Source organism: Delphinus delphis, chromosome 14 (genome assembly GCF_949987515.2).
Source record: "Delphinus delphis chromosome 14, mDelDel1.2, whole genome shotgun sequence".
NCBI lineage: Eukaryota > Metazoa > Chordata > Mammalia > Artiodactyla > Delphinidae > Delphinus > Delphinus delphis.
The window spans coordinates 75,319,768-75,340,476 of NC_082696.1; the positions used below are offsets into that span (position 1 = coordinate 75,319,768).

At 39.1% G+C, this 20,709-nt stretch overlaps 1 long non-coding RNA gene across 3 annotated transcripts in view; it reads left to right on the forward strand.

Annotated features, from left to right (window-relative positions):
* LOC132437096 (uncharacterized) overlaps positions 1-20,709 on the forward strand; it is a 459,886-nt gene that overhangs the window by 364,407 nt on the left and 74,770 nt on the right. For 2 of the 3 annotated variants that reach the window (XR_009521959.1, XR_009521958.1), the window contains exon 5: positions 15,851-15,964. The exons of the other annotated variant lie outside the window; for it this stretch is intronic. This is a non-coding gene — a long non-coding RNA (uncharacterized lncRNA). The remainder of the gene's footprint in view (positions 1-15,850; positions 15,965-20,709) is intronic. 3 annotated transcript variants of the gene reach the window in all.

Below are 20,709 nucleotides of genomic sequence, written 5' to 3' on the forward strand. Positions count from 1 at the left end.
CCTTTATCCCTCAAATGTTTTTCTACCCAATATTTTAGACAAACGCCTCATGGTTCTCATTTGTTTTAAGGTATTTATACACATTCGCAAATATGTCCAAGTGGATAATACCATAGGAAAATAAATTCCGAAGTGTATTCTGAAGTTGCATCGTGTGTTCTTAGCACCTCACTTTGAAGAACCAGAGTTTAGAGCACTTAAATTCTTTCTCAGAATGGTTTTCTTTGGAATACATGGTCGTTAAGCTTGGAAACTACTGCTTGCTATAGGCTCCTCTTTGCAAGTCACATCAGCAACACAAATGTTCTGTGAAGTCCTACAGTAAAAGTGGTATATTTTGTTTAGCTCAACATCAACCAAACCACTTATACCGCCATGATTTCTATTGAACTTGTATGGAATTCAAATAGAAAAATTCAAGTATATGTCCCTATGAATTATTTTTACTTGATTACAAATGTAAGATATGAGAGTGAGTTTTAATGAGAAGGGCCTTAGTCACTTGAGCAGAGGGAAGGGATTTGAATTGGCTGGGATATGAGCTCAGATGATATGAAGGTGAGAAAGCTCTCTTACAGTCCAATCTGGAGTAAGCCCTATAGTCTGCTTTGTAGCATAAATGGAGCTTAGGATGGGTGAATTGCGGGGGGTGTGTGTGTGTGTGTGTGTGTGTACGCATGTGTGCATGTATTTCGTGTTAATTAATGGCTGTAAATGAGAAGAGAGGAGTTAACCAGGGAACCCACTACTTGGGTTCAGTGTTTTGTTAGCTTTTATTGACCAGGAGGAAAATGCCTCTTCTCTAGAACATCTATGAGGACTTAGGCTGACACAGAAAAAGAATGTCCTGGGAGGACATCTTACTGAGGATGAATTGGGGATCCTGGAAATAAAATGATGTGTATTGAGAGCTAATAAATGGAGACCTAGAGCAAAGGATAAATGGAGACCTAAAGCAAATTTTTCCCATGCAAAGTGCTGAGCGAAGTCGGCGTCCATTAGCCAGATCTGGTTGCATTCTGCCTCAACCTTGTCTGAATGAGATTGGACACGCTTGGATTTCCCCGAGTGCCAGTTCTTTCATCAGTAAAATGCAGGAAATTTTAGAGTAATTGAAAGGGTTAGAGACTATAAAGTTCCTGGCACATATTGGGTCATAGTAGGTGGCCAATCAATGGTAGCATCATTCTTTGTTCTAACTGAGCACTTACCCGGGACCTGGGCCAGTGGCTGTGCTGAGGCTGTGGGCAAGCCTCTTTATTTAGTCTTTGGGGAGTTAGGAAAAAGGCTCTGTGTGCCTCAGCCAGACACACCTGGAGAGACCTCTTAGCATTCCTTACAGATTACTGAGATAACACGGAACAGAGAAATTTCATATGTGTTCAGGCAAATACTTAAAAGAAAATACTTACTCTTTCTTTTCTGACCAGAAATGAGCATTTCAAAAATCATATTAGGGCTCAAAATTATCTCCACTTGAGAAACCTAAATTATTTCTGGCCTTTTATCTTTACACGTTTTTTAACTGAGGATTAAGTGAAAAATAAATTCAACTTCAAATACTAATATTTTAAAATTGTTAAAGTTATACAAGCACATTGTTGAAAGAATTGAGGGATTCAGAAGGCTTACAATTAACTGTCTCCCTCCCTATGTGTTAGACACTTTTTTCCCCACTAATAGTTTTTGACTATCTTTTCAAAGGTATTTTATGCATGTGTCATCATGAGTGTCTACCTCTGTATATGTTCCTACCAGAAAGGTAGTATACCGTATAGACTGCACTGTATTTTGCTTCTTATATTTAGAATATATCTTGGAAGTCTGCTGCTCTTTTTAATGACTCCAGTATTTCATTGCCTGTCCATACTATAATTTACATAACCAGTATCAAATTAGATATTTTCAGTCTTTTACTATTATTAACAATGCCACAGGAAACACTCTGATAAGTATTTCAATTTGCAAATAGCAACTGTAGCAGAGGAGTACATTTCTTACCTCTTTCTAGGATCTAGTGTGCATTTTTCTATTTGGTAGTTATTGCCAAATTACTTTCTGAAGGGATTTGTTCATTTTTCTAGCAAAGTATGAAGTACCCTTTTCCTACAAAGCATATAAATCTCTCATCAGATAGGCATATCATAGTTTAATTTTCTTTTCTCTTATGAGTGTGAATTAGTACCTTTTTTAATGTATTTGAAATGTTTCAGATCTATTTTTTTTTCTTCTGTGAACTGCTCACTTGTACCTTTGCTCATTTTTTCTTATACTGTTCACTGTTTTTGGAGATTTGCAGCAGGGTTTTACATATTAACAAAGTTAGCCCATTATCTGTAAGTTGTCAATATGTATTTTATAGTTTGACTTTGTTTACACTGCTTTTTTGTGTGATTGCTTTTTATTTTTATGTAGTCTCTTATCTATATTTTTTCCACATCTGAGTTTTGCATCACACTTAGGAAGGTTTTATTCTCTTACAGTTTCTTGCAGCATGTTCACAGAATGTTTTCAAATGTAAACCGTTGATTCATCCAGATTTTGTTGTGGTGTGAAGAGTGAGATTTATTTATTTTTTTCCAAATAGCTTTTCAATTTTCTCAACACAGGTTGTTGAATGGTGTTCATTCTCTGCTGATATACTTTGCCAGCAGGAACAGCTGGGGTCTAGGCAGGGAAATAGAAGTCACTCTAGGTAGGTATTATAGTGAGTACTGAGAATTCATTACACAGGTTAGGGAAATAGGGGTACCAAATAGGGGACAGTGAGGCAATCCAGAGATTAGCAACAGCAGGAAGCTGATACAACTCCTACTGCCATAGTCATAAAGCAAAAAGTTAATAATCAGAGCCCAGGAGTCATTGCTTCCATTGAGAGATAGCCATCAAGGGATGCCCAGTGAGAACCAAGATCATGGAGGTAGTGGCTGTCCTGCAGAATCAGGAGCCATGGAGAAAGATGGCACCTAAAATATATCCTGGATTTTTCCTCTTCCTCCCTGCCAAGCTCTGCCAGTGCCTTTTGTTGGATGCACACATCCACAAGACTAATGACACAGGAGCTGGGAACTGTAGTTCTATGCCTTTCGCCTAAGAGAAATGCAAGTGTGGGAGCTTGGGGATATCTGATCAAAGACCCAGCTCACCAGCATACCGTCTGATTTGTTCCATTATTTGCCTGCCCATTTAGGTATCAGAACTACCTTTAATTTTATTTTATGCTGCAACTTTAGAAAATATTTTTTCAATCTCAGAAGACTAACTCCTTGTTAATTTTCAGGGACTTCCCTCGTGGTCCAGTGACTTAAACTCCATGCTCCCAATGCAGGGGGCCTGGGTTCGATCCCTGGTCAGGGAACTAGATCCCACATGCCACATCTAAAGATCCCACGTGCCACAGCTAAAGATCCCACAGGCCACAACCAAAATATCCCAAATGCCACAAATAAAAGATCCCACAGGCAGCAACTAGGACACAGCACAGGCAAATAAATAAATAAATAAATATTTTAAAAATTGAATTCGCATGATTTTTCCCATGCAATTTTTCCAAGTGAAATTTCAGATGAGCTTGTTTACTTCTAAAAAGCATCCCATCATAATATTATTGTATTCATATTAAATGTATAGATTAATTTAGGGATAACTGATATTTATAGGAAATTAAAGAGTCAGTCATATAGAGAGACAAGGTATATCTTCCTATTTATTCCAGGCTTCTTTAAGTCGCTTAGTAGAGTTTAAGGTTTTCTTCATAGAGATTATACACATTTATTTCTAGGAATTTTCCCTTTTTTGGCTGTATTGTTATTATTGTTTGGGGGTATTTTCTTCTACAGTATACTTTTATCTGGCTCTTGATGACTATGAGAAGACTATATTGTGTATATTACTTTTGTGACTTTACAGAATTTTTCATAGTAGTTTTCAGTTGATGCTCTTGAATCATATTTAATATCAATTTCAGACGATGGTGACTTCTATTTTCTTCTTTCCAAATTTCATAACTCTTATTTCCCATTTTGTCTAATTTTACTTGCTAGTTCCTTGAAAGCAATGTTCAAACATTTTGGTGATAGTGGCCACCATTGCCTGGCTCCTTAATGAATAGGAATGATTTCTCCATATCAAACACAATTATCTCTGGTGGATTCTTCCCTTCATTTCTTTCCACTGGAGCAATTCAGAGATCATCTGAGTTGTCAAATCCTCACTTTTTTTCTGAATTATGTTGCAAAATATTCTAGTCTCTATGTAAAGGCTTTTGTAGGGTAGTTCCCTGACAAAGTTCTTTCTTTTCCATGTTAATTAAATAATTTAGAGTTTCTGATATCTTCTGTGAATGATTGCGGTATTTTGTATTTTTCTTGGAAATCATTATTTTTATGTATGTTTTAAATCTCATTTGCATAGATGTGAGCAATGTAAACTCAAATTATTCTTCTAATTTTCTTTATGTCTGTCATTATTTACCTGTTGTCATTTCTTATTTTGTGTACGTATTTTCCTCCTTATTTCTATGACTAAATTAACAGTATTTTGTCTATTTTGTTTCTAATCAATACACATATTCTTAAGCTTATTCATTAGTTTTGCTAGTGTTCTTTATTCTAGTATATTAATGTCTGCTTCAATCTTTACTATATCCTTCTTCCTGTTGATTTTGCACCTAAGGTGGTCTAAACTTTGGAATCTGCTGTTTGAGATCTGCAGCTGCCAGAGAACAGTACCTGGATGATTTTATACTCCTGTGTTTTCCTCACTGTAATTGGCATCCTTTTCTCAAAGCCTCTATTACACGATTACATATGCCTCCTGGATTTGACAAAGATGAAGTTTGTCTTTATCTTATTCTATTTATTGTTTTGTCTCCTAGGTCTGTTAAATTGTCTTATCTGTCTGTTTCTTATTCTTCTTTTTGTTTTGGTATGATTTAACTTAGGAAAGGTAGTAGTGAAAATTTTCAATGCCATCTTAAACCTGGAAGTTCTTCTCTAATAAGCAAATGTTAATATTTTTGTGTTTGACACCTCTTTGTTCTAAGAAGTTCTCTTTTACTCTTCCAGAACCATTCCTAGGCGATATATCTGTTACTTTAATTTTTTTAACACCTTTATTGGGGTATAATTGCTTTACAATGGTGTGTTAGTTTCTGCTTTATAACAAAGTGAATCAGCTATACATATACATATATCCCCGTATCTCCTCGCTATTGTGTCTCCCTCCCACCCTCCCTATCCCACCCCCCATCCCACCCCTCTAGGTGGTCACAAAGCACCAAGCTGATCTCCCTGTGCTATGCGGCTGCTTCCCACTAGCTATCTATTTTACATTTGTTACTATATGTGTGTCCATGCCACTCTCTCACTTCATCCAGGCTTACCCTTCCACCTCCCTGTGTCCTCAAGGCCATTCTCTATGTCTGAGTCTTTATTCCTGTCCTGCCCCTAGGTTCTTCAGAACCTTTTTTTTTTTTTTTTTGATTCCATATATATGTGTTTTCATATGGTATTTGTTTTTCTCTTTCTGGCTTTCTTCACTCTGTAGGACACTCTAGGTCCATCCACCTCACTACAAATAACTCAATTTCATTTCTTTTTATGGCTAAGTAATACTCCATCGTATATATGTGCCACAACTTCTTTATCCATTCATCTGTCGATGGACATTTAGGATGCTTCCATGTCCTGTCTATTGTAAATAGAGTTGCAATGAACACTGTGATACATGACTTTTTTTGAATTACGGTTTTCTCAGGGTATATGCCCAGTAGTGGGATTGCTGGGTCATAAGGTAGTTCTATTTTTAGTTTTTTAAAGAACCTCCACACTGTTCTCCATAGTGGCTGTATCAATTTACATTCCCACCAACAGTGCAAGAGAGTTCCCTTTTCTCCACACCCTCTCCAGCATTTATTGTTTGTAGATTTTTTTGATGGCTATTCTGACTCGTGTGAGGTGATACCTCATTGTAGTTTCGATTTGTGTTTCCTAATGATTAGTGATGTTGAGCATCCTTTCATGTGTTTGTTGGCAATCTGTATATCTTCTTTGGAGAAATGTCTATTTAGTCTTCTGTCCATTTTTGGATTGGGTTGTTTGTTTTTCTGATTTTGAGCTGCATGACCTGCTTGTAAAGATTGGAGATTAATCTTTTGTCAGCTGCTTCATTTGCAAATATTTTCTCCCACTCTGAGGGTTGTCTTTTTCCCTTGTTTATGGTTTCTTTTCCTAGCTTTTAAGTTTCACTAGTTGCCATTAGTTTATTTTTGTTTTTATTTCCATTTCTCTAGGAGGTGGGTCAAAAAGGATCTTGCTGTGATTTATGTCATAGGGTGTTCTGCCTATGTTTTACTCTAAGAGTTTTATAGTGTCTGGTCTTACATTTAGGTCTTTAATCCATTTTGAGTTTATTTCTGTGTATGGTGTTAGGGAGTGTTCTAACTGCATTCTTTTACATGTAGCTGTCCAGTTTTTCCAGCACCACTTATTGAAGAGGCCGTGTTTTCTCCATTGTATATTCTTGCCTTTATCAAAGATAAGATGACCATATGTACCTGGGTTTATCTATGTGCTTTCTATCCTGTTCCATTGATTAATATTTCTGTTTATGTGCCAGTACCATACTGTCTTGATTACTGTAGCTTTGTAGTATAGTCTGAAGTCCAGCAGTCTGATTCCTCCATCTCCATTTCTCTTTCTCAAGATTGATTTAGCTATTCGTAGTCTTCTATGCTTCCATACAAATTGTGAAATTTTTAGTTCTAGTTCAGTGAAAAATGCCATTGGTAGTTTGATAGGGATTGCACTGAATCTGTCGATTGCTTTGGGTAGTATAGTCATTTTCACAATGTTGATTCTTCCAATCCAAGAACATGGTATATCTCTCCATCTGTTTGTATCATTTTAAATTTCTTTCATCAGTGTCTTATAGTTTTCTGCATACAGGTCTTTTGTCTCTGTAGGTAGGTTTATTCCTAGGTATTTTATTATTTGTGTTGCAGTGGTAACAGGGAGTGTTTCCTTAATTTCTCTTTCAGATTTTTCATCATTAGTGTATAGGAATGCAAGAGATTTCTGTGCATTAATTTTGTATCCTGCTACTTTACCGAATTCAATAACTAGTTCTAGTAGTTTTCTGGTAGCATCTTTAGGATTCTCTATGTATAGTATCATGTCATCTGCAAACAGTGACAGCTTTACTTCTTCTTTTCCGATTCGGATTGTTTTATTTCTTTTTCTTCTCTGATTGCTGTGGCTAAACTTCCAAAACTATGTTGAATAATAATGGTAAGAGTGGACAACCTGTCTTGCTCCTGATATATGACTCAGTTTTTCACCACTGAGAACGATGTTGGCTGTGGGTTTGCCATATATGGCCTTTATTATGTTGAGGCAAGTTCCCTCTATGCCTACTTTCTGGAGGGTTTTTATCATAAATGGTTGTTGAATTTTGTTGAAAGCTTTTTCTGCATCTATTGAGATGATCATATGTTTTTTCTCCTTCAGTATGTTAATATGGTTTATCACATTGATTGATTTGTGTATATTGAAGAAACCTTTCATTCCTGGGATAAACCCCACTTGATCATGGTGTATGATCCTTTAAATGTGCTGTTGGGTTCTGTTTGCTACTATTTTGTTGAGGATTTTTGCATATATGTTCATCAGTGATATTGACCTGTAGTTTTCTTTCTCTGTGACATCTTTGTCTGGTTTTGGTATCAGGGTGATGGTGGCCTCACAGAATGAGTTTGGGTGTGTCCCTCTCTCTGCCGTGTTTTGGAAGATTTTGAGAAGGATAGGTGTCAGCTCTTCTCTAAATGTTTGATAGAATTCATCTTTGAAGCCATTTGGTCTTGGGCATTTGTTTGTTGGAAGACTTTTAATCACAGTCTCCATCTCAGTGCTTGTGATTGGTCTGTTTATATTTTCTATTCCTGGTTCAGTCACAGAAGGTTGTGCTTTTCTAAGAATTTGTCCATTTCTTCCAGGATGGCATTTTTTTTATTGGCATATGGTTGCCTGTAGTAATCTCTCAGGAACCTTTGTACTCCTGCAGTGTCAGTTGTTACTTCTCCTTTTTCATTTCTAATTCTATTGATTTGAGTCTTCTCCTTTTTTTTCTTGATGAGTCTGGCTAATGGTTTACAAATTTTGTTTATCTCCTCAAAGATCCACCTTTTAGTTTTATTGGTCTTTGCTATTGTTTCCTTCATTTCTTTTTCATTTATTTCTGATCTGATCTTTATGATTTCTTTCCTTCTGCTGACTTTGGGTTTTTTTGTTCTTCTTTCTCTAATTGCTTTAGGTGTAATGTTAGGTTGTTTTTTTGAGATGTTTCTTGTTTCTTGATGTAGGATTGCTATAAACTTCCCTCTTAGAACTGCTTTTGCTGCATCCCATAGGTTTTGGGTCGTTGTGTTTTCATTGTCATTTGTTTGTAGGTATTTTTGATTTCCTCTTTGATTTTTTCAGTGATCTCTTGGTTATTTAGTAGTGTATTGCTCAGCCTCCTTGTGTCTGTATTTTTTACAGATTTTTATTCCTGTAATTGATATGTATTCTCATAGTGTTGTGGTCAGAAAAGATAATTGATACAATTTCAATTTTCTTTAATTTACGAAGGCTTGATTTGTGACCCAAGATATGATCTCTCCTGGAGAATGTTCCATGAGCACTTGAGAAGAAAGTGTATTCTGTTGTTTTTGGATGGAATGTCCTATAAATATCAATTAAGTCCACCTTCTGTAATATATCATTTAAAGCTTGTGATTCCTTATTTATTTTCATTTTGGTTGATGAGTCCTTGGTGAAAATGGGGTGTTTAAAGTCCCCTACTATGCTGTGTTACTGTCGATTTCCCCTATTATCGCTGTTAACATTTGCCTTATGTATTGAGGTGCTCTTATGTTGGGTGCATAAATATTTACAATTGTTATATCGTCTTCTTGGATTGATCCCTTGATCATTCTGTAGTGTCCTACTGTGTCCCTTGTAATAGTCTTTATTTTAAAGTCTATTTTGTCTGAGATGAGGAATGCTACTCCAGCTTTCTTTTGATTTCCATTTGCCTGGAAAGTCTTTTTCCATCCCCTCACTTTCAGTCTGTATGTGTCCCTAGGTCTGAAATGGGTCTCTTGTGGACAGCATATATACAGGTCTTGTTTTTGTATCCATTCAGCCAATCTGTGTCTTTTGGTGGGAGCACTTAGTCCATTTACATTTAAGGTAATTATCGATATGTATGTAAGTTCCTATTCCCATTTTCTTAATTGTTATGGGTTTGTTATTGTAGGTCTTTTCCTTCTCTTGTGTTTCCTGCCAAGAGAAGTTCCTTTAGCATTTGTTGTAAAGCTCTTTTGGTGGTGCTGAATTCTCTTAGCTTTTGCTTGTCTGTAAGGGTTTTAATTTCTCCATTGAATCTGAATGAGATCCTTTTGGTTAGAGTAATCTTGGTTGTAGGTTTTTCCCTTTCATCACTTTAAATATGTCCTGCCACTCCCTTCCTGCTTGCAGTGTTTCTCTGAAAGATCAGCTGTTAACATTATGGGGATTCCCTTGTATGTTATTTGTTGTTTTTCCCTAACTTCTTTTAATATTTTCTTTGTATATAATTTGTGATAGTTTGATTAGTATGTGTCTTGGCATGTTTCTCCTTGGATTTATCCTGTATGGGAACCTCTGTGCTTCCTGGACTTGACCTACTATTTCCTTTCCCATATTAGGGAAGTTTTCAACTATAACCTCTGCAAATATTTTCTCAGTCCTTTTCTTTTTCTCTTCTTTTCTGGGACCCCTTTAATTCAAATATTGGTGCATTTAATGTTGTCCCATAGGTCTCTGAGACTGTCCTCACTTCTTTACTCTTTTTTCTTTATTCTGCTCTGCAGTAGTTATTTCCACTCTTTTATCTTCCAGGTCACTTATCTGTTCTTCTGCCTTAGTTATTCTGCTAATGATTCCTTCTAGAGAATTTTAAATTTAATATATTGTGTTGTTCATCATTATTTGCTCTTTAGTTCTTCTTGGTCCTTGTTAAACTTTTCTTGTATTTTCTCCTTTCTATTCCAAGATTTTGGATCATGTTTACTATCATTATTCTGAATTCTTTTTTCAGGTAGACTGCCTATTTCCTCTCCATTTTTTGGTCTGGTGGGTTTTTACCTTGCTCCTTCATCTGCTGTGTGTTTCTCTGTCTTCTCATTTAGCTTAACTTACTGTGTTTGCAGTGTCCTTTTCACAGCCTGCAGGTTCATAGTTCCTGTTGTTTTTGGTGTCTGCCCCCAGTGGCTAAGGTTGGTTCAGTTGGTTGTGTAGGGTTCCTGGTGGAGGGGACTTGTTCCTATGTTCTGGTTGATGAGGCTGGATCTTGTCTTACTGGTGGGCAGGACCACGTCCAGTGGTGTGTTTTGGGGTGTCTGTGAACTTACTATGATTTTATGCAGCCTCTGTGCTAATGGGTGGTGGTGTGTCCCTGTCTTACTAATTGTTTGGCCTACGGTGTCCAGCACTGTAGCTTGCTGGTCGTTGAGTGGAGTGCGTCTTAACGTTGAGATGGAGATCTCTGGGAAGATTTTGACATTTGATATTACATGGAACTGGGAGGTCTCTGGTAGACCAATGTCCTGAACTTGTCTCTCCCACCCTCAGAGGCACCTCAGAGGCACAGATACTCAGCCAGGGTATCAAGACCTTTTCAGCCACATGGCTCAAAAGAAAAGGGAGAAAAAAGAAAGAAGAAAAAAATAATAAAATAAAATAAAGTTATTAAGATAAAAAATATGTTATTAAAAAGTCATTAAAGAAAGAAAGAAAGAAGAGAGCAACCAAACGAATAAACAACTCCACCCATGAGAACAAGTGCTAAAAACGATACTAAAAAAAATGAAAATGTGGACAAACAGGACCCTAGGACAAATGATAAAAATCAAATCTATACAGACAAAATCACGCAAAGAAGCATACACATATACACTCACAAAAAGAAAAAGGAAAAAATACATATATCTATATATATACAAAAAAGGAAGAGAGCAAGAAAATCAGTAAACAAATCTACCTATGATAATTAGCTCTAAATGCTAAACTAAGAAAAACATAAAACCAGAAACAAATTCAATGCAGACAGCAAACCCCAAGTCTACAGTTGCTCCGAAAGTCCACTGCCTCAATTTTGGGATGATTCGTTGTCTATTCAGGTATTCCACAGATGCAGGGTACATCAAGTTGATTGTGGAGATTTAATCCACTGTTCCTGAGGCTCCTGGGAGTAATTTCCCTTTCTCTGTTCACACAGCTCATGGAGTTCAGCTTTGGATTTGGCCCTGCCTCTTTGTGTAGGTCACCCTGTCACTTTGTGTAGGTCACCTACACCTTTGTGTAGGTCACTTGTGAGGGAGTCTGTTCTCCATCCCGACAGGACGGGGTTAAAGTAGCAGCTTTAGGGGGCTCTGGCTCACTCAGGCCGGGGGAGAGAGTGGTATGGGATGCAGGGTGAGCCTGCGGCCACAGAGGCCAATGTGATGTTGCAACAGCTGGAGGCGCGCCGTGTGTTCTCCCGGGGAAGTTGTCCCTGGATCACGGGACCCTGTCAGTGGCAGGCTGCACAGGCTCCCCGGAAGCGGGGTGTAGAGAGTGACCTGTGCTCGCACACAGGCTTCTTGGTGGTGCAGCAGCAGCCTTAGCGTTTCATGCCCATCTTTGGGGTACGCAGCGATAGCTGCGGCTCGTGCCCGTCTCTGGCGCTCGTTCAGGCGGTGCTCTGAATTCCCTCTCCTCACACACCTTGAAACAATGGTCTCTTGCCTCATAGCAGGTCAAGACTTTTTCCCGGACTCCCTCCCGGCTAGCCGTGGTGCACTAACCCCTTCAGGCTGTGTTCACACAGCCAACCCCCAGTCCTCTCCCTGGGATCTGACCTCTGAAGCCTGAGCCTCAGCTCCCAGCCCCGCCTGCCCCGGCGGGTGAGCAGACAAGCCTCTCGGGCTGGTGAGTGCCGGTTGGCACCGATCCTCTGTGCGGGAATATCTCCACTTTGCCCTCCGCACCCCTGTGGCTGCGCTCTCCTCCATGGCTCCGAAGCTTCCCCCCCGTCTCCACCAGTGAAGGGGCTTCCTAGTGTGTGGAAACCTTTCCTCCTTCACGGCTCCCTCCCAGAGGTGCAGGAAATGCCCCTATTCTTTTGTCTTTTTTGTTTTTCTTTTGACCTATCTAGGTACGTGGGGAGTTTCTTGCCTTTTGGGAGGTCTGAGGTCTTCTGCCAGCGTTCAGTAGGTGTTCTGTAGGAGTTGTTCCACATGTAGATCTATTTCTGATGTATTTGTGGGGAGGAAGGTGATCTCCACATCTTACTCCTCTGCCATCTTGAAGGTCTCTTGTGCTAGACGTTTTATGTTGATCTGCTTAGTTGTGTAAACATGGTCCTCCATTCCTTCCATTTCTGCCTCAGTCAAGTGAGGGGATTAGTTACTTTAGCTCCTGTCCTTTTCTCTCCCTCAATAAAAGTCTTCCAATCTAGCTACAAGTATTGGTCTTTTCCCAGTTTCTGAACTAGGGACAGAATTGTCTGACCTTGTTTCTCCTCTTCTTTGCGCTATTTCTTAGCACTGACTGCACACATGCACTTATGTCTTGTTTATCTACACTCACCAAGCAAAATAATATTTCCTCAACTATGTATTGATTTTTTTAGTTGTGGCAGGTAAGTAAAATCTACCAAACTTTCATTCTCCTATTATAGAGGGCTTTTGAAATCTGGTTTTATTTATAGACCCTACTTGCTGAAGAGTCATTAATATTTAATGGAAAGGCCATATGTGGCAATTAAGTGAAATTTATATTTTTAAGAGAATTTTAGAAAACCAATTAACCTATCAGTAATTTCTGAAGAGTTTGGAACTCAGGTCCTGGCAGCTTATTATAAAGTCTTAATAAAAGGGGAAATAAACTCTAAACATTTTATATGCTATATAAGAAAAAAATGGTCACTGAAAAAATGAAAAATCGGTGTTAAAGTTTAATGCCACTATTGCTGTTAAAAAAATTTATTTCTGTCTTCTCTCAGAATTGAAGACATACATTTTTGATCTGAAAAATATGTACTGATTTTTGTCTTTCTTTTGACTCACTAAAAGATGCAGAAACTGGGGCTTCCCTGGTGGCGCAGTGGTTGAGAGTTCGCCTGCCAATGCAGGGGACATGGGTTCATGCCCCGGTCCAGGAGGATCCCACATGCCGCAGAGCAGCTGGGCCCGTGAGCCATGGCCACTGGGCCTGCGCGTCCGGAGCCTGTGCTCCGCAACGGGAGAGGCCACAACAGTGAGAGGCCCGCATACCGCAAAAAAAAAAAAAAAAAAAAAAAAAAAAGTGCGGAAAGTGCCTTATTCTTGTGTGATTGAAATGGGTTTTAAAACACAGAGTTGACAACACTTAACAAGTGAATGGATTTGTGGCTTCTTTTCTTTGAAAAGTACATTCTGAGAATGATCAGTCCTGTGTTCCTGAGTGATATTACAGAAGTTAAGTCTTCTGACAGTGTGACTATCTGATGATATTTTTGAGTGAATGTTGAAGCTTTCTTTTCACTGAAATTTAGTGGTATATTCTTGTACTGTACTTGAATTACTTTGATCTTTGTGAAAATTTTTCCCCTACAATATTCTTTTATTTTTTGCAAATATAAAAACAACTTTGGGCCTGAAGAAAAGAAAATTGTCTTATACAAAATGGCTGTTGAGGCAATGATAAAACATGACTGAAGAAAAAGTTAGGATCACCTTTAATTTCACCTTGGAAAAATGTCCTTTCAGCTGAAAATGAAGTCCATTGGGTTTTGAATTGACAGATACCTTACCAGGGAACAGAAGAGTTAGGCTCCGAACAAATCTTGGTCATCTGTAATGGGCTTCCCAGTGGTTCCTCCTGGTATTGATATCTAAGAACCCCTACGAATTGTTCACTCACAGCAGATAGACACTTTGGCAGTGTTCTTTTGAGGATGCAGACAGGTTATAAATAGGCAGAAAGGAGCATTCCTCTCCTCATTCCTCTTCCACAGGATAATTTCTTCTGCTTTTACTGAGTACTACTTTTTTGTTTCTGTTTCCCTCTAACGTATGTGGAAAGGTGTTGTGGAAAGTTCATTTTAGGGTGTGTGGCAGGGAGACCTGTGTTTGAATTCCTGGCTTTATCATTTTTATGCAGTATACACTCTTTGCTCTTTTGTTTCCTCGTGTGGAAAATGGAAAGATAGCCTTTTCATTATAGGGCTGCTGCTTGGATTAAATAAGGTATCAAACACAAAGAGTTCGTGTTTTGGCAGTGCATAAAAAGCAAAGGAAGCATATTAGCTAATCACATCCTTCTGCTTTCCTCAATCCTTACCTGGTTCTGAATGGGAGAAGATAGATGAACATGTTAAAGCATAAATTCAGCCTTATGAGGGAGCCAGCAAGGCTGTGTCTCTTTTTTCTCTAGCTGATGTTCTCTCAGCTTGTCCCTGTCATCCCCACATGGCAAGGCTGAAGTCTACCCATCCCTGAGGCCTCAGCTTAAATGCCTTTGTGTTTTGTTTGACTAAGCAAGGTTTGGTTTCCCATGATGGGCTCCTAAAATGATCTATACTTCTTTGTACACTCATCACAATTATAATCAATTGTGCAATTATTCCCTTCTACTCTATCAGCTCCTTGGGTCAGGAAACTATCTTTCTAGTTGAGCAATGTATCAGCAATGCCTAGCATATTATGAGCTGGAAAGAGTTACTCGTTGAGTCAGTGTGCTGAAAAAGACAATGTCCAGGCCTCTGCTTTTCATTTGTCCATGCAAAGGCTGGCGGGCAGTGTCCTGGTAGCTTAAGGGTCTGTTTTCTACTTGCATTCCCTGCCTTCTTACCTCATTTCCCTCACCAACTAGAGAAATTACTCTTTAATCATCTGGGGTAAGCAGATGAATCTCCAACTCAAGCATGCTTCTATTCTCACTATGGAGATGGCATCCCAAGGTTTGCTCACCAGCAGTGTATTGAACTCTGCCTATCCTGGCATCTTTCCATCTCACCATTTCTCCCTGAAGTTCTTGCCAAAGCCCCATTTTTGTTGTTGTTGTTACCAGCGTAACAGCATATGTATCAGGGAAAACAACAAAATTCTCTCCACATCCTTTATATCTGACTCCTGAAAATAGAATGGAGTTATGTCTCCATGATCAATTCTGCTCAACTTTAAAGAACATGTGGGCCACAAACTCTCCCTGGGTAGACATAGCCTGGATTGTTGGAGAAGTCCATTCAACTCAGTTCTACAAACACACTCAGCGTCCCTGTGGCTTGCAATCACGTGCAAGTCATTGATCTAGAAAATTATGTTCTAGATTCCAGATCTAGGAGCTCTCAGGAGTTTCTTCTTTACTCTCAGAACATGAAGTTCTTACTCTGGAAGCAGAAGGATTTAGAAGTGGTTGGGTGGCAAGGAGAGTGTGAACTCTTGGCTACATGTTAAAATGCATGGGGGACCAGTGATCATAGTGAAAATCCCAGCCTGTCTCAGTAAGACTGACTAATACTTTCATAAGATGTTTTACTTTTTGCAGATTACACACCCACTTCTTTATCTTTCTGTGTTCATCCTCAGCTCTCTTATACCCAGGGGAAACATCAATGTCACTAGCAACCTCAGTCTTTTCACTAAAGTCGAGGAAGAACTAAAGTTCAGTTACTTTCAGAACATGATCACTTCCAGTAGAACTGTCCATTCATAGTTTGTTACCACCAGACAGTGAGAAAACTACATTTTAGAAACTATATATATATATTTTTTTCATATATACTCTTTATTTTTATTATTCTGTAGGATCCTAGCTCTCGGGGGTAAGGGAAGTGTGGAGGACTGGCTGAATTGGGAAGTGCTCGGGACGTGACTGATTCTCCTGTCTCAGCTCTACCAGTTATTAGCTGTGTGTTCACAGTACGTAAGTTATTTCTCTGTTCCTCAGTTCCCTAATCTGTAAATGGGGATAATAGTAGTATGTATTCCATAGGGTTATTCTGGCAGTTCAAATTAATACATTAATATGTGTCTAGTAAGAGCCTAGTAAATGCTAGCTATCGTAATTCATGTCATTGAGTTATGAGTGTGTTTTCTTCCACAAGGGATTTGAGTAGCTGTGTGCTCACTTAGCACTGGCAGGCAAATGATCACACAACTGCAAGGAGATCTCATGTAGATGTTCTAATGTATTCCAGCTACAGCCTAACAGTTATTCTTTTATTTAATTATAATTTGCATTACCACTTTTTAAGGTTCCTATCAAGATGTTAAGTGGTGTTAATAAGATAGCCCCAGGGTGGTATTTAAAGTAACATAACTTCTTTTAGCCAATACCTTTACAGTGCTTACAATGTGGCAATCACTGTTGTAAGTTTTTTCAAATATTAACTCATATACTTCTCACAATGACTCTGTGAGATAGGCACTATTATTATCCCCATCTTTCCATATGAGGAAGTATGTCAGAGAAGTTACGTGGCTTTCTCAAGGTCATCCAATTAATGGCAGAGTTAGACCAGCTAGAGAATGATGAGAGACAGCATAGCAGAGTGGTCACAAGAATGGACTCAAGTCACATGACCTAGGTGTGCAATTCTAGCTTTGCCACTGATGTGCAGAGGTCAGTTATCCTCTCAAAATGAAAAGAATGAATTACATGATATCAACATTCTGTGATTAGCCTTCTTTAAATATTTTTTCTTTTAAAAATTAATCCTAACTTAATGAGGAAACCAGAGCAAAGTAGCTAGGGAACATTAGTACCTGCCCATAAATCCTCAGGGGTAGTACAATTGGCGGTCAAGATTCCGATAGTAGATACCACATGCAGGGCAGCTGAGGAATGCAAAGTTACCTCACAGCCTTACTTTTATGTTGCATTTGTCACTACCTTTAATATGGATAAATCACTTTTGAAAGAACTACAGCAACCATGAAGGTGCCATATGTTAGATATACTATCTCTGCTGGTTACAAGTAAATGGCCAATGATATTTACACCATAAATATAGCCTGGGGCTTCCCTGGTGGCGCAGTGGTTGAGAGTCTGCCTGCCGATGCAGGGGACGCAGGTTTGTGCCCTGGTCCGTGGAGGATCCCACATGCCGCGGAGCGGCTGGGCCCGTGAGCCATGGCCGCTGAGCCTGCGCGTCCGGAGCCTGTGCTCCGCAACGGGAGAGGCCACAACAGTGAGAGGCCCGCGTACCGCAAAAAAAAAAGTGACCACAGCTACTGTCGTTCACTAAATCCTTACTCTGCATCAGGGATTTTTGTTAAATATCCATTGAATACCATTATCTCATTTAATCTGCACAAATCCCATGTGAATTAGACACTTTTAAAATCTTCATTTTGATGGTGAGGAAACTATGCTTAGAACTTTATTAATCATAGTTGCTTTAAATTTATTGCCTAATAGCAACACTGGGGTCTTTTCTGAGTCAAACTCATTTAATTGCTGTATCTCAGTGGGGTCTTCTCTCATTTTTTGTGTGTCTTGTAATTATTTTTTTATTGAATTCTGGACATCAAGGGCAGCACAGTACAGACTGAGCTATAGCAGTTTTACATAGAAATGTGTGTGTCTTCTCCACTAGGCTGTTAATCTGTTAGTATGGAGACTCGGGTCAGTCTAGTCACGAGTTCAGCTGATTTGGGATTTTTTTTGTTGCAGTTGTTAATGCAACTTGTTAAAGCAGAAATTTAATGTTTCTGCTTCACATTCTTCTAGCAGTACCTTAGGGTCAAAACCGCGTTGTATTTTTCTTTATATTCCTTATCCACCCTCAGCTTTAGCCTTCTCTGTTGCTCTTTCACCTGACAGGAGGTCTTCCATGTCCTTGTTCTTTCCAGTGATAACCTGCTAGTACTTACTACTTTGTGTTTGTGATCCTGGCTTTAAGGGGCACAGGGGTTTTCTTTTATTTTGGTCCAGCTTCAAACTTAGACTAGCTGGGCCTCACAGTTGGAATTTTCTTAGCGAAACTGCCTCACTACCTAGGGAAGGCAAACTCTGCTATGGACCTATATTAGACCTTGCGTGGGAGAGAGTTTACTGCCCCTCCCACAGTAATAGGAGACCTATTATGGTCTGGCCCCAGGACAGTCTCTTATTCCTACTCCAGGGATACAGGTTATTTTTTACTTTTACCTTTTCCCAGCTTCATCTTCAAGTGTGCCCTCAAGTGGTGGTTTGTGTTGCGACTTCCCAGCAGTTCAGGGCTTTTGTTCCATGAAGAAGAAAGCTTTAAAAGTGGGGGTTTATTCCTTTTTTCTAATGGTGGATGTTCTCCTAATCCAGGCCTGCACAGCCATGAGAGGGTTTCTGTTCTATCCAAATATGCCCGAATTCCTTCTCTGAGCTCCAGCAGAGGTCTGTGGCGAACAGCCTGCAAGTAGTATGAATGCCTGCTGTCTGTGGCGCCCAGGGATCCTATGCTCTTATGCTAGCCCATACTTGGACCTTAGAGAGTTCTTTAAAAAAATAGATAAATTCTTTTAACCTCTTGTATAGCACTGGTGTCTCTTCTTCCCATGCTCTGCCAGGCATGTTGCAGTGTTTGTGTCCTGTCTGCGTGGAGGCACCTGTCTTTCCTTGGATTCCAAGCTCATTGGTTGCCCTGAGAATCTCAGTTCTCTGATAGGTTCAAAAAAGTTATAATTTTGTAGTTTATCCAGCATTTTCTTGTTATTAGTGTGGAAGCAATGCTCTTTTCAACTTTCCACATCATAGGCGTAAGTGAAATTCCTAATTATTTCTTAAACTAATATTATATACCTGTCTTGGGATAGGTTCTTACAGATGTAAATAAGGAGCCAAAGGTTCAAGTGCAAGTGATTTACTAAGGAAGAACTCCCAGAAAAAGACAGGTAAGAGTGTGGGAGAAACAGGAAAAGGAAGGGAAAAGCGTGCAGAAAGGATACAATTTTGGTGACATCTCAGACTTCTTGATCCTTTGGTGAACTCTGGAGCACAAACTATACTTCAGAGTATATCCTGACTTGAGGCAAAAGAACTGAGTTTTGTAGTCCAATAACTGTGGGACACTAGCTGTGGGCTTCCCTGGGGTACAATGTAGAACACCAAGCACTTCTGATTCTCTGTTAATTTGCTCTTGTGTCCAAAGGTGAGCCACTAAAGAGGGCAGGTGTGAGCTACTTGCAGCAAAGCATGCAATCTTGAGAAATGCATGGCTGCTACAGTAACATACTGCTATATCAATACTAGTGAGTCTTAAATGCTATCTTAGTAATTTCTGTTTCAGTGACATTGATGTTACATCTTTCATGTCTTTTATTTGCAACTTTTCTATATGCTTGCTTTAGTTGTCTCTTATGAATTGTTCATTTCCTCCAATCTTATAATCTTTATCACATAACAGCTGAGTTTAAAATATTTACATTAATGGTGATAATAGATATATTTTATTCAATTCTACCATCTGAATTTAATGTTTCTGTTCACTATCATTTTTTCCATCCTTCCTCCCTCATTTTCTGCCTTCTCTATAGGACTGTATAAGTTTTATATATATATATATATATATTTTTTTTAATTTGTTTTTATTTTTGGCTGTGCTGGGTCTTCGTTGCTGTGCACGGGCTCTCTCTAGTTGTTTTGAGTGGGGGCTACTCTTCATTGCAATGCACGGGCTTCTCGTTGCCGTGGCTTCTCTTGTTGCAGAGCACGGGCTCTAGGCGCAGGGATTTCAGCAGTTGTGGCTCACGGGCTCTAGAGCGCAAGCTCAGTAATTGTGGCAGATGGGCTTAGTTGCTCTGCGGCATGTGGGATCTTCCTGGACCAGAGCTCAAACCCGTGTCCCCTGCATTGGCAGGCGGATTCTTAACCACTGTGCCACCAGGGAAGCCCTATATTTTTATTTTAAGTAGAATTTTTAATTATTTAAATGCATAGCTAATTTTTTTTTCAGCCAAATTGAGATTTTCAATAGTTTCATCCTTTTTGCAAGCACAAGGTCCTAAATTCTTTATTTAATAAATACTTATTGAACCTAAATAGGTTCCAGGCACTAAGTCTTACATTCTAGAGATAAGCAGAATCATCATGGAACATATTCTCATGGAAATGGCAAAGTTTAGTTATTTTATTTGTTTTTAATCAAATTCTGTGATGTGTTTTATCTATTTCTGTGCACACCGATGTTCTTATATCTATGTTTTCCTCTAGATAGATTAACTATATAAAAATTAAATACAGGGCTTCCCTGGTGGTGCAGTGGTTGAGAGTCCACCTGCCGATGCAGGGGACACAGGTTCGTGCCCTGGTCTGGGAGGATCCCACATGCTGCGGAATGGCTGGGCCCGTGAGCCATGGCCGCTGAGCCTGCGCGTCCGGAGCCTGTGCTCCGCAACGGGAGAGGCCACAACAGTGAGAGGCCCGCGTACCGCAAAAGAAAAAAAAAAAAATTAAATACATGGTTTACTTGTTAACTTGGTGATATTCTGTGAGTGGTAAACTTTTAATATTTGTGTGTCTAAATGTTTTTTTATTTTTCTTCAACTCTTGCAAGACAGTTTAGTTGATATAAAATCCCAGACTGAATTATTTTCCTTCTACACTTTGAAGATATTATTCAGTATCTATTATTGTTTAGCACCTATTGTGAAAGTGGGAAGAATATGTTGTTGGTTTGCTGTTCTTT